Raw genomic sequence first — 6,451 nt, forward strand, 5'->3', positions numbered from 1 at the left:
AAAAAAAAAAAAAAACAAACAAAAAAAACGCAACCTTCATCCCAAACAACACTGCCCCTAATGGAAGTATAACAAAGGCATTGCAGGGTCTAACTGCTCTGTCCAATGAGTTAGTCAACAACCCTGGGGTAAATGATCCCTTTTACAGAATGGCTAGAAAAGTGGTTTGGTAAATGCAAAAGAATAATAGCCTCAATTCTTACTTCCCCCACAGCTGTAATGGGTGTACTTATTCTTGTCAAGTGCTATGTCACACCATGCATTCGTGGGTTGGTGCAGAGGTTCATAGAAACAGCACTTACTAAAATCTCCCTTAACTGTCCTCCACCTTACCCAGAGAAGTTTCTTCTTTTGGAAAATCAAGCAAAACTACTAAGCCAAGACATGTTAAAAAAAAGAGTTTGAAAAGAAAGCTGTAAGGAAATACAAGGGGAGGAGTTGTTAGGTATGAGTTCTAAATTTCTTTTCAAAGATTTAGTGTGTCAGTATGTTCAATCCTTTGCCTTCTACTTTTAAATTTAACTTCCTCATAAAGCAAACTTTTTCGATTACCTAATCCACCCTGACTCATTCCAATCACTTACTCCACCCTAACTCATTCCAATTACCTACTCCACCCTAATTCATTCTGATCACCTGCTCCACTCTAACTCATTCTGATCACCTGATAGCTGCTGTGCCCTGACTTCCGCCAAAGTACTCACCCCATTATTCTCTTTAAATTAGCCAATCGGAGTTAGTTTAACCCGTGGGGTCTAACCCTAGCCAATAGGGGAACGACACAGCAGCAGGCGTCATGTGCGTCAGGGATAAGAACCCCTTCCCCTCCGTTGTCCAAGCGTGCACTCGCCATTGCTCCATCTGTAAGGGTGCACTCTTCTATAGAAATACCTGGCCTTGCTGACAATTAAAAAGAAAATTTATATTTGAGTGCTATTTCTTTTGCAGCACTGAAACTTTGTATATAACACCACCTTGGGCACATGTCGTCAGGACCTCCTGAGGCTGTGTCACAGGTGAATCCTCAACCTTTTCAGAATAAACTTTCTAAATTAACTGAGACCTGTCTCAGATTTTTGGGGTTCACATTTTGGCAACCACAAAGGGATTCTGACTGGAGGTGCCGCTGACCTTTGACGAATCTTCTATCAATGCTTGGTACCAACTTGAGCTATCTTTGTGGTTCAAATGAATAGGACAATTTGCTGAGGCCTGGAAATACCCCCTCAGAGAATCCCTGATCTCAAATTTGTTTGAGATCTAAAGTTTACTTTGCTGTACGCCTTTTTTTTTTTTTTTGGTGGAGTTTTACTTGCTTTCAGCACAAGGAAGGCAAGTTTTTTTCTGCTTCCATGATGATGGAGGTAGGTAACTCCTTTATGCAGTTTGAGCTCACTTCCAACAGGGAAGATGAATATTTTTTTTCCTGCTGCTAGGATGGTAGAGAGCAGCCTTCAGCCTGAGACCCATCCTTAGGTAAGTAACTGTGAGTAACTTGGCTAAAGTTAAGATTAACAACCAGCTGGGCTTAATTTCTCCTTACCGTTAGAGTGCTCAGTAATCATATAAGTTGTGTGATCATTTGTTTTGCTTAACTGTTTTTTGTTGTTTTGTTTGTTTTTGTTGTTGTTTTGGTCTTTTTCCCATTGGGTTTGATCAACTCCATCCGACTTGATCAAATCCAAAGGAAAGTTCCAAATTATGGGGAACAAGGCCTCTGCAGTGGCTAAATTCCCACACAAACACAAAGGTGGTGTGGTGAGGGGAGAAAAATGGCTCAGAAAAAGAAAAACAAAGAGGCGAGATTTTTTATTTTGACTACTAAAAGGACCTTATTTACATAAAAAGCCTACCTTTTTGCTAGCCAGGCCAAACTGAAAGAGCAATGGATGTACTTCTGAAATAGCAGCAATTTGTCCTAGTTGAAATATGGTAATGAGATTTAAAAAGACTTTTTTTTTTTTAAAGGAGCTCAATGGTTAAAGTCAGCTTAATTAAAAACTAACATCCGAGATGTATGTGTGTGTGTGTGTGTGTGTCTGTGTGTATATTTAAAAGGCCTTCATGGTTTTTTTTTCCTCTGCTAGAAACTTGTCCTTTTTTTTTGAGCAAAAGCTTTTTTTCCTCAGTTGACTGAATTCTGTTTTCTTCATTTGCTTCTGCTGCCTCTCCTTTCTCTTGCACCCTCTGCTGCATGAGAGACCTAAAATAGTTTATAATAGCCTGGGGTTCCTTAAAGAAAACGAAGGAGCCAGACTCCTTTTGGGGGAGAAACCTGTTTTTCTTTATGGGACTCCAAGAATGTAAACAGGCAAGTTGGTCTCAATTCTTAAACTGCTTGCTTTGGTATTGTGTTACCTGATTTGTTGACATAAGTCGTTTTTGCAACAGAGTTTACTCTTGGGTTTTTAAAGAAGAATGTAATTTAGCCATTTAGAAATATCTTTGTTTAAAAAAATTTTTTTAAGTGCACTGTAAAAAGATCATGTGGTCTAGCCTCATAATAATTCTCCCTTTTTGGAAACCCAGGATTCAGTGTAGGTTCAGCCCAGAACTCAGAGATGCAGTTAAAAGAGGTAGTCCCTATTTAAATAAAACTGGTCTCCTTATACAATCCTATGATAGATTTTTATAATTTTATGTTTGATTTGACATCCATCTTTTTTTTTTGTGACGGAGTCTCACTCTGTTGCCAGGCCGGAGTGCAGTGGCGTGATCTTGGCTCACTGCAACCTCTGCCTTCTGGGTTCAAATGATTCTCCCTCAGCCTCCCAAGTAGCTGGGACTACAGGTGTGCGCCACCATGCCCAGCTAATTTTTGTATTTTTAGTAGAGATGGGGTTTCACCACGTTGGCTAGGATGGTCTCGATCTCTTGATCTTGTGATCCTCCCGCCTAGGCCTCCCATAGTGCTGGGATTACAGGTATGAGCCACTGTACCTGGCCTTGATATTCATCTTTAATCTTTCATTAGCATACAAGACTTGTCCTTGGTAAATTTTTCAATTTGATTTTCACCTTTGTTATTTCCTTTGGTATGCAGATTTAAGGCTATTTAGCTGACAACTGCCTGGGATTATGAAACAGGTTATCAGGAATCTGAGAAAGATAGGAAAAACAAAAGATTTTTATGACTCTATGAGATGTACTTCTATCAGCATGCCTAATACGTCTATATATTTATGTGTTGTGTACACGATGTTTCACTACTGAAGATATACAAAAGAGCTCTATACAGCTTAAGAAAATAAAAGTGGTGAAATAAAATACTTTATCAAGAAAAAAGACTAGTCAAATGCTTTAAGTTACATAAGTTAAGTAAGATCTTTAATAAATAAGCTAGCTTTAACATTATTCATAAAGTAATATTAGAAATGTCTATCAAGTTGTCTAAAGGGAAATTATAATGGTTTTTCTAGAGATTGGGTTTAACATAAAAAACACATACACTAAAGAACTGATTACAACAGTAAAATTTTCTTAAGGAATTGATTTACTTTTAATACATTATAAGAGATTCTAATTTTTTTAAAATCCAAAGTTCAACTTTTATCACATCTCACCATTTTTTTAAAAAATTATACTTTAACTTCTGGGGTACATGTGCAGAATGTGGAGGTTTTTTACATAGGTGTACATGTGCCATGGTGGTTTGCTGTACCCATCAACCCATCATCTACATTAGGTATTTCTCTTAATGCTATCCCTCCCCTAGCCCCCCACCCCCCGACAGGCCCCAGTGTGTGTTTTTCCCCTCCCTGTGAGAACAATGTGCTCTCATTTTTCAACTCCCACTTATGAATGAGAACATAAGGTGTTTGATTTTCTGTTGTTGTGTTAGTTTGCTTAGAATGATGGTTTCCAGCTTCATCCATGTCCCTGCAAAGAACGTGAACTCATCCTTTTTTATGGCTGCATAATATTCCATGGTGTATATGTGCCACATTTTGTTTATCCAGTCTATTGGTAATGGGCATTTGGGTTGATTCCAAGTCTTTGCTATTGTGAACAGTGCCACAATAAACATATGTGTGCATGTGTTTTTATAGTAGAATGATTTATAATCCTTTGGGTATATACCCAGTAATAGGATTGCTGGGTCAAATGATATTTCTAGTTCTAGATCCTTGAGGAATCACCACACTGTCTTCCACAGTGGTTGAACTAATTTACACTCCCACCAACAGTGTAAAAGCGTTCTTATTTCTCCACATCCTCTCCAGCATCTGTTGTTTCCTGACTGTTTAATGATTGCCATTCTAACTGGTGTGAGACAGTATCTCACTGTGGTTTTGATTTGCGTTTCTCTAATGACCAGTGATGATAAGCATTTTTTCATATGCTTGTTGGCTGCATAAATGTCTTCTTTTGAGAAGTGTCTGTTCATATCCTTTGCCCACTTTTTGATGGGGTTGTTTTGTTTTCTTTTAAATTTAAGTTCTTTGTAGATTCTGGATATCAGCCCTTTGTCAGATGGATAGATTGCAAAAATGTTCTCCCATTCTATAGGTTGCCTGTTCACTCTGATGATAGTTTCTTTTGCTGTGCAGAAGCTCTTTAGTTTAATTAGATCCCATTTGTCTATTTTGGCTTTCGTTGCCATCGCTTTTGGTATTTTAGACATGAAGTCCTTGCCCATGCCTATGTCCTGAATGGTATTGCCTAGGTTTTCTTCTAGGGTTTTTATGGTTTTAGGTCTTACATTTACATCTTTAATGCACCTTGAATTAATTTTTGCATAAGGTATAAGGAAGGGATCCAGTTTCAGCTTTCTGCATATGGCTAGCCAGTTTTCCCAGTATCGTTTGTTAAATAGGGAATCCTTTCCCCATTGCTTGTTTTTGTCAGGTTTGTTAAAGATCAGATGGTTGTAGATGTGTGGTGTGATTTCTGAGGTCTCTGTTCTGTTCCATTGATCTATATATCTGTTCTGGTACCAGTACCATACTGTTTTTGTTACTGTAACCTTGTAGTATAGTTTGAAGTCAGGTAGCATGATGCCTCCTGCTTTGTTCTTTTTGCTTAGGATTGTCTTGGCTATATGGGCTCTTTTTTGGTTCCATATGAACTTTAAAGTAGATTTTTCCAATTCTGTGAAGAAAATCAATGGTAGCTTGATGGGGATAACATTGAATCTATAAATTACTTTGGGCAGTATGGCCATTTTCATGATACTGATTCTTTCTTCCATGAACATGGAATGATTTTCCCATTTGTTTGTGTCCTCCCTTATTTCCTTGAGCAGTGGTTTGTAGTTCTTCTTGAAGAGGTCCTTCGCATTGCTTGCAAGTTGGATTCCTAGGTATTTTTTTTTCTTTGTAGCAATAGAGAATGGGAGTTCACTCATGATTTGGCTCTCTGTTTGTTATTGGTGTACAGAAATGCTTGTGATTTTTGCACATTGACTTTGTATCCTGAGACTTTGCTGAAGTTGCTTATCAGCTTAAAGAGATTTGGGGCTGATACAGTTGGGTTTTCTAAATACACAATCATGTCATCTGCAAACAGACAATTTGACTCCCTCCTTTTCTAATTGAATACCCTTTATTTCTTTCTCTTGCCTGATTGCCCTGGCCAGAACTTCCAATACTATGTTGAATAGGAGTGTGCCAGTTTTGTCTTGTGTCAGTTTTCAAAGGGAATGCTTCCAGTTTTTGCCCATTCAGTATGATATTGGCTGTGGGTTAGTCATAAATAGCTCTTATTATTTTGAGATACATTCCATCAATACCTAGTTTATTGAGAGTTTTTAGCATAAAGCGCTGTTGAATTTTATTGGATGCTGTTTCTATATCTATTGAAATAATCATGTGGTTTTTGTCATTGGTTCTGTTTATGTGATGGATTCTGTTTAATGATCTACATATGTTGATCTAACCCTTTATCCCAGGGATGAAGCTGAGCTGATTGTGGTAGATAAGCTTTTTGATGTGCTGCTTGATTCAGTTTGCCAGTATTTTATTGAGGATTTTTGCATTGATGTTCATCAGGGATATTGGCCTAAAATTTTCTTTTTTTGTTTTGTCTCTGCCAGGTTTTGGTATCAGGATGATGTTGGCCTCATAAAATGAATTAGGGAGGATTCTATTTTCTATTGTTTGGAATAATTTCAGAAGGAATGGTACCAGCTCCTCTTTGTACCTCTGGTAGTATTCAGCTGCGAATCTGTGTGGTCCTGGACTTTTTTTGGTTTCACCATTTTTGTTTTTTTCTCCCCCTTTAAAAGATGTGAAATAATAAAGCTCTCTTTCAACTCATTTTCAGCTCATTTAAGTTTTCTTTTCCCCAAAGTTCTGTTTGTTGTGGCCTGGTGCTAACAATATTTTCTTAAAGGTCTAAAGGAAATGTTTTCTTCCAACATAATATCCTGTACACTCTTTTGCCTTTTGGTAACTGGCCTCACAGATTTTACGTCTTATTGAAATAATTCCTATGCCATTATTACTAAGTT

The sequence above is a fragment of the Mandrillus leucophaeus genome, unplaced genomic scaffold (genome assembly GCF_000951045.1).
Source record: "Mandrillus leucophaeus isolate KB7577 unplaced genomic scaffold, Mleu.le_1.0 Scaffold629, whole genome shotgun sequence".
NCBI lineage: Eukaryota > Metazoa > Chordata > Mammalia > Primates > Cercopithecidae > Mandrillus > Mandrillus leucophaeus.